This window comes from Hypanus sabinus, chromosome 7, assembly GCF_030144855.1.
Source record: "Hypanus sabinus isolate sHypSab1 chromosome 7, sHypSab1.hap1, whole genome shotgun sequence".
Classification (NCBI taxonomy): domain Eukaryota; kingdom Metazoa; phylum Chordata; class Chondrichthyes; order Myliobatiformes; family Dasyatidae; genus Hypanus; species Hypanus sabinus.
Window position 1 is genome coordinate 148,502,498 of NC_082712.1, and position 8,586 is coordinate 148,511,083.

At 44.0% G+C, this 8,586-nt stretch overlaps 1 pseudogene; it reads left to right on the plus strand.

Moving 5' to 3' along the window:
* Positions 1-685: 685 nt before the first annotated feature.
* Positions 686-6,126, plus strand: LOC132397558 (uncharacterized; annotated as a pseudogene).
* The last annotated feature ends 2,460 nt before the right edge of the window (positions 6,127-8,586 follow it).

Genomic DNA, 8,586 nt, shown 5'->3' on the forward strand with positions numbered 1-8,586 from the left:
CTATCCGCTGCAGGGTCTTGTGATCCGAGATGGTGCAATTTCCGAACCAGGCAGTGATGCAGCTGCTCAGGATGCTCTCAATACAACCCCTGTAGAAAGTGGTGAAAATGGGGGGTGGGAGATAGACTTTTTTCAGCCTTCGCAGACAGTAGAGATGCTGCTGGGCTTTCTTGACTATGGAGCTGGTGTTGAGGGACCAGGTGAGATTCTCTGTCAGGTGAACACCAAGAAATTTGGTGCTCTTAATGATCACTAAGATGTTCAGTGGAGAGTGGTCGCTTCGTGCCTTCCTGAAGTCAACAACCATCTCTTTCGTTCACACAAATGAGATATTAGTCTGTTAAAAAGGTCTACCTTTGTCTGGCATGAATTGACAATAAAAAAAAGCATTGTGTTGCACTGAAATAGTGTTGACTATTTTTGTAAAGAGGAATAAATGACAGAAGTAATGCTGAAGATATTTTATTAGCTGATTCTGTGTAACATTCACCCAGTTTCATTTTTTAATCACTAGTTTTTATTGCAACACCAACAAATTACAAACATACATTCAATACAACCAGATGCTGATTACATTTTAACTGTTCAACCCAGCCACCCCCAACCCTCATTCCCCCTCTCCACCCCACCACCAACCAACTGAATAGTAATGCCTGCACAGACAGAGCATTCCTGTTTTAACAGAAGATCTTTTAAGTTAGATATTAAATTTGTCCACATTAAGATTGTGTTTGGTTGTGCATCATTTACTCTTGCTGATGATAATTCCAGGTAAGAAATGTCCAAAAAGCTCCAAAGCTAGAGAGTACTAGAAATATCATGAGGAGGTTTCTAACGCTGGACTACAATCTTCTTAGCTGCAGTCAGGCCTGCCAGCCAGATTTCGTGTGCTTTTTCCATTAGGGAAAGGTGGGAATCATCATTTAGAAGATGCACAGGGGGCCCATTGATCATTGAACTGTTAGTTCTGTCAGAGCACTGATAACCTCCCCCACAAACCAAAAACCCCTGGACATTCCCATACAACATGTATAAAAGAGCCAATGGTTCCGTGGGGGTAAAATGAGCGACATGGGTCAGGAACCAGTCCCATTTGCTGTCTAATTCTCAGTGATGGATATGCTCAATGACAAAATTTCAAGTGTAAATACCGATGATTTGGGGTTTTTTGAAGCACCAGCAGCATTATCCCAAATCGCATCCCAGTCTAAGTCTTGTCCCAATTCAGATATGTCCCTATCCTAAGCTGTCATTCCTGATGTGGGCATATATTTCTGCGAGTTTAATTTATCATAGATATATATGACACTGTCTGTCTTGGAGCACTCTGTATCCAACTTAAAATGGGATGGTCCTTTAAATCTGACCCCCAGGGAACCCCGTAGGCTTTACAAGCTGATCTTACTCTAAAGTAGAAGAAAAAAAGTGTTTATCAATATTATATCGAGATACCAGTTCTTGAAAGCTAAGGATAGTGTTTGCCCCATTAATATCTTGAAGAGTAGTAATACCTTTATCCTCCCAAGTTCTGTTAGTGAATGGTTTCTCCCCAGATAGAAGATGATTATTGTTCCATAATGGAGATGATTTGCACCACACACTTCTAAATTTTAGGAATTTTTCTGTTGCTCTAAACACTTGTAGCATATGGGTTAAAATTGGACCATAATACAAATAACATTTTTTGGTAGACGTACCTATAAGGAGAAAGTCCTTCAACCTTATTGGTGCTATTAGCTCTTGTTCTATATTTTTCCATGATGAAACTTTATCCTCCTCCATCCAATAGCTAAGACTTTTTAATACAAATGTTCAGTGATACAGTTTAAAATTTGGATATGCCAATCCCCCATCCGACTTTTTGAATTGTAGAGCTGACCGCTTTATATTGGGTCGTTTACCGCTCCAAACATAGCATCGTAGTAAGGAGTCCAGTTTTTGCCAATATCCTGCTGGAGGTGCAAGTGGGATCATTGAGCTGAAAATTAATGCGGGGTAAGATGTTCATTTTAATGACCGATATATGGGCTGCGACTGATGCTGGCAGGTGTCTCCATTAATTAATATCTTCTATTTTTTCAAAATTAAAGAGTAACTTGTTTTAGCCACAGACGATAGGGAAGTATTAACTTTAATACCCAAGTAGAGGACCTCATTTGTAACATTAATCTGGGGAGGGAGAGACACCTTACTTTTATCTATATTAATCAGCATCAGTGCTGATTTTGACAGATTAACTTTGTATCCTGAAAGGAATCCAAATTGCTTCAGTGTTTTTAAAACATAGGGGAGAGTTTGTTGAACATTTGCCATATAAACTAATGTGATGTCCGCGTAAAGTGATATCGAATGTGATATTGTACTTATTGTAATAGGGGAGATCTGAGGAGAGTTTCTAATTAAATGTGCAAGTGGTTCAATAGATATAGTCAAAATTAAAGGAGATAGAGGGTCCCCTTGTCGTGTGCCCCATCCTATGTCAAATAACTCTGAGAAACCTCCTCCCACCACCCACTTCCATTTGAATTCTTGTAGGTTGGAGTGCCTCTGTATCCCATCACTAGTTCCACAGTCACAGAAGCAGAACCTCAGCTGAAAAACTCCATCACTGCAAGAACAATTTTTGTACACAGTCCTACACCATGTGGTTGACAGAGTCCACTTAGACACACTGCCAGACACTCTGGATGTATAAGAAGACAATTGAAAGAATTCTGAGTGTGGCAGAGATTTTCCTTTTAATGAATAAGGTTATGACATTCTGCAAAATAGCTTCTGCAGTCTCCTTTAATACCTCTGTACTTTGGTATCTAGATTCTGAGAGGGATGAAACTAAGTTTGATCCCCAGACAGGACGGTGGTAATGCAGGCTATGCCTTAACAAAGAATTAAGAGCTTTGTCTTAACACTCAGAAGTGTATAATCTTGGAGTGTGGCTTCATAAATGCAATTCCTATGTTTTCTTACAAATTTTGTGCTTAATGTTTTCAATCAACCACAGAAATCAGAAATGTTAACAAAAAAACAGTGAATGACAAAAACTATATGTTTCTGATTGTTATATTGAAAGAGATGTGAGTCAGCATTATAAGACACTATTAAAAAGTACTTAAAATAAATGTAAATGTAAAAAATTTAAACCAAGCACTGAGATCAAGGACTGAATCTTCTAATATTTTTGCCATGCGAGATTAATTCCAAGAAGTACTGAAGGAAAGTTAAGAGACACATTTATTGAGGACCAAAGTTCCTGCATTTTATTTTTATATGCTTTCTGGAATCTATCAGGGAAACTAAGTAAACATGCACAATATCCAGAACACCTTACTCAAAGAACCAAATATCATTGAGGATCCACAACATCAGGCAGGAGATGAAAGCGCTGAAGTCCCAGTACAAGGAGTCAGGAGAAGAGGAGAACATCGGCTTGGCCCAGCTGACGTACATACTACGAAAGAAGATCAGGGTTCTCTGCCAGGCAGAATGGCATCAGAGACGGCATTGTGAAAAGGCCTGAAAACGTGCTGCCTTTATCGCCAACCCCTTCAAGTTCACCGAGGAGTTGCTGGGGCAGAAGCGCAGTGGGAAATTGGCCTGTTCGCAGGAAGACACAGACCAACATCAGAAGAAGGTATACAGTGATCCTGAAAGAGAGCAGGAGTTGGGAGAGTGCAACATCCTGATAGACCCCCCTGAACTAGATGTGGAGTTTGACATGTCAGAGCTGCAGCTAAAGCAAGTCAGAGAGGTCGTCTGCAAAGCAAGGGCAAGCTCGGCTCCAGGATCAAGCAGCACCTCGTACAAAGTATACGAGAACGGCCCCAAACTCCTGTTGCGTCCGTGGAAGATTCTGTGAGTCTTCTGGAGAAGATCCCAGAGCAGTGGAGAGTCGCTGAAGGGGTGTGGATCCCGAAGGAGGAAAACGCCACCCAGATAGACCAGTTCCGTATCATCTCTCTGCTGTGTGTCGAGGCGAAAACCTTCTTCAGCACCGTTTCCAATCGGCCGCGCACCTACCTAGCGAAGAACACCTGTATCGATACATCGGTCCAGAAGGGTGGCATTTCAGGGTTGCCAGGCTGTCTGGAGCACACCGGAGTGGTGACACAGCTCATCAGGGAGGCCAGAGAGACCAAGGGCAACCTGTCAGTGTTGTGGCTCGACCTGGCAAATGCATATGGCTCCATTCCGCACAAGCTGGTGCAGCTCACACTAACCAAGCATCACGTCCCCAGCAGAACCAGCTTATCGCTGATTATTACAGCAACTTCAGGATGAGGGTATCTTCAGGAGCAATTACATCAAGCTGACACTGTTCTCCCTAGCCATGAACATGCTCACTCAGTCTGCTGAACCAGAGTGCAGAGGGCCCAGAGTGAATTCCGCTTAACGGCAGCCACCCATCAGGGCATTCATGGCTGACCTCACAGCCACCACAGAATCAGTCACCGGCTGCCGGTGGATTCTGCAGGAGCTCGAAAAGCTGGTGGAGTGGGCCCGGGTGCGTTTCAAGCCAGCCAAATCAAGATCTATGATGCTGAGGAGAGGGAAGGTGAACAAGTTCCGGTTCAGCATCGCAGGCACAGCCATCCCAACCATCACAGAAAAGCCAGTCAAGAGCTTAGGTAAGGTGTTTGACAGCTCTTTAAGGGACGCAGCATCCATTCAGGCGACCTGCACCGAGTTGGATGGCTGGCTGAAATCTGTGGACAAGTCTGGCCTACCGGGGAAGTTCAAAGCCTCGGTGTATCAGCATGGCATTCTTCCCAGAATCCTGTGGCCCCTCCTCGTCTATGCAGTTCCGATCTCAACAGTCGAAACCTTAGAGAGGAGGGTCAGCAAGCACCTCAGGAGGTGGCTGGGGCTGCCAAGGAGCCTGAGCAGCATCGCCCTCTATGGACACCACAACAAACTGCAACTGCCCTTCAAATCCCTGGAGGAGGAGTTCAAAGTTACAAGAGCCAGAGAAGTGATTCAGTACAGGGACTCAAGTGATCCGAAGGTGGCTAGATCAGGGATCCAGGTGAGGACCGGCAGGAAGTGGAGGGTGGAAGAAGCTGTTCAGGAAGCAGAGGCAAGGCTGCGTCACAGGAGGCTGGTGGGAGTGGTCACACGAGGCCGAGCTGGGCTAGGATCCTTTCCAACTCCCCAAATGGACACCGTCAGAGGGAAGGAAAGGTGCCGCCGAGTTCAGGAGGAGGTGAGAGCAGCAGTGGAAGAGACGAGACCCTGCAAGGCGGTGGGAATGAAGCAACAGGAAGCTTGGAGAAGATGGGAGAATGCAGTGGAGAGGAAAGTGACCTGGGCTGAGCTTTGGAAAGCTGAGCCACACCGCATCCAATTTCTCATCCAGGCACTGTACGATGTGCTTCCAAGCCCATCAAACCTGCACACACGGGGTAAAGCAGAGTCATCAGCGTGCCTACTGTGTTCCAAGTGAGGAACCCTGCAGCACATCCTCAGCAGCTGCACAAGGACACTTGGTGAGGGACGGTACCGATGGGGGCATGATCAGGTCCTGAAGACCATCGCTTAAGGCATCAGTGCAGGAGTGGACTGGGCGAAGCGGTCCTGACCCTCCAAGCAGGCCATTGCTTTTGTCAGAGCTGGGAAGCAGCCAATACCCACCAAAAGAACATCTGCAGGCATCCTGACCTCTGCAAGGGACTGGCAGGTGTTGGTGGACCTCGAACGACAGCTGAAGTTCCCCGACCATATCGCAGACACCACCTGCGACCAGATATTGTCCTTGTGTCTGAGTCTACGAAGCAGGTGGTGCTGCTGGAGCTGACGGTCCCATGGGAAGATCACTTTGAAAGGAAGCTATCGAAGTACGCAGGACTGGTCAACAACTGCCAGCAGGCTGGATGGAGAGCGAGGTGTCTCCCAGTGGAGGTTGGATGTAGAGGATTTGCAGCCCGTTCCGTAGCCAGAGCCTACAGCAATTTGGGCATCGAGGGAGAGAGGAAGTGGAGAGCCATCCGCAGTACCACCGATGTGGCAGAGGGGGCCTCAAGATGGCTGTGGCTCAAGAGAGGGGAGCCATGGAGTCATGTGTAGCTAGCTCTCTGGACACAAGCTGGGTCTGATCAGCCCCGGCTGGGTCACCAGGAGGAGAGTGTATGATGTTGAAAGACCCGAAACACCGGATGATTCCAGAAACATCACTGATGATGTGTCCAGAAGCATCAGTAAATGTATGCACACAGCTTAGGTCCAGAATAAACAGTTCACTAGGAACGCTAAGGTCTGAAAATTTAGTTTGCAAAACAACGATGCAATATCTTACTGATCAAACAATCAAGTAGAGGAATTTGAAATAACTTTCATTTAATTAACTCTTATTTTTGATATTTATTCTTATACATACAAAATGCAATTACACTTAATATTGATGTTTTTAAAAAATTAAAGTCAAGTCAAGTCACTTTTTATTGTCATTTCGACGATAACTGCTGGTACAGTACACAGTAAAAATGAGACAATGCTGACTCGTTGTTCTTGCTGATGAGACCCACCACGGTCATGTCATCAGAGAACTTGATTATATGGTTCGAGCTGTGTGTTGTAGCACAGTCGTGGGTCAGCAGAGTGAACAGCAATGGACTGAGCACGGAACCCTGGGGGGGGGCCCCATGCTCTGTGTGACGGTGTTGGAGATGCTGCCTCCGATCCGGACTGGATCCAGACTGGATCGGATTAAACTGCAAATATAAAAATGAAACTAACATTTGCTGGTCATATTTCTCATATTTGTGAGAGTTAAATTGTATTCACAAAATGCAAACATAAACTATACATTAAACATTTTATTCAATATACAATTTTAAAATTATATTAACTTAGCACGTGGAGACAGGTTGTCTTCAGTTTAGCTCACAATGAGTTCCTAGTTTCATGTCTTTAAATGGAGATGTGCATATACTGAGATAAGTGTATAAGATGATGAGAGGCATTGATTGTGGGGTTAGTCAGAGGCTTTTTCCCAGGGCTGAGCTGGCTAATACGAGAGGGCACAGTTTTAAGGTGCTTGGAAGTAGGTACAGAGGAGATGTCGGGGTTAAGTTTTTTACGTGGAGAGTGGGGAGTGCGTGGAATGGGCTGCTGGTGACGGTGGTGGAGACGGATACAATTGAGTTTTTTAAGAGACTCCTGGATAGGTACATGGAGCTTAGAAAAATAGAAGGCTGTGGGTAACCCTAGGTAATTTCTAAGGTAAGGGCATGTTTGGCACAGTTTTGTGGGCCGAAGGCTCTGAATTGTGCTGTAGGTTTTCTATGTTTCTATAACATCTTGCGTCATCCCAGATTATTTTGCATTGTTAGAAGAGCAGAAACTATAGAGACAGGTGTCAGCCTCCATTTGGAGCAGGAGTTCCCAACCTGGGGTCCATAGACCCCCTCGGATAATGATAGGGGTCCATGGCACAGTAAGGTTGGGAACCCCAACTTAGAGTACATAGTAGGTGGGCACACTTAAGGGAATGGAAGGAAAGAAAATGATAGACTTCTGAAATAAAAGGAATTTGGAAGGCCAATATACATTTTTAAAATAAATGTCATTAATAGGAAAATTGCACAAATAATTGTAGTAATTGCTAAGAATGAAATGAGAAACCATCTTTGTGTACTGTTCAAAAATGTTTGTATGTTAATGACATGAAAATGGAGACACCTCTTTCTCCCTTATTAGGGAGAGAGAGAGAACCTGTGGTGTGTCGAATGCCCGGTGAAATGTGAAATCTTTGGGGTAACTGCAAGTCTGTGTCTTTGCTATTGCTTTGTTCACACCTGAATGCTCAGTGGTGGTGCTGATGCTTGCTTTTTTTTGCCGGTGGTGGGGAGGGGGGAGATTGTTGCTCGCTACCGCTTACACGCGGAGGGAGGGGTGCGGGGGGGGGTACTTTGGGGTTCTTACATTTAACTGTCATTCACTCTTTGGGGGCACTCCTCTGTTTTTGTGGATGTTTGCGAAGATGAAGCATTTCAGGATGTACACTCTATGCATTTCTCTGACATTAAATTGTACACTTGAACCTTTGAATATGTTTTCCCAGTAGATATACTGAAAGGCAGTGAGGTCTAAAGGTAAATCCATGAAACAATAATGAAAAAAAATATAGCAGTAAGAGGCTAAAGAGATGTCTGGATGTCTGGAGACCACCACACCTTAAAGCTTCCACTTATATTAAGGTTAACTGGTGAAATCAGCCAGCAGTTAAACAAAAGAAAGCATTATACTGCTGCAATGAAATTGAACTGTGGTCTTTTATTCATGTGTCTTTTTCTGCTCTTTTGAAATTATTGAATGATTTTTAAAATTAAGTGATACAATTCATTTAAACTTTATTAAATTGTGAAATAGGTCAGTGGTCTGTCCTGGAGTTCAACAGAGTGGGACAATAGGTGCTGAAGTATTATCTGTTTACCATTTAAAAAAAGCCATGTTTCTGAGATTTTAGATGTACCCTTGAGAGAGAATTATTGAACAATGTATTTTGAGAGGTTGGTTCTTTGAAGGGACTGGTAATGTGTAAACAACTAAAAGTTTATTTCATGTATTTGAGGCTGTTTTAGAATTTATAAA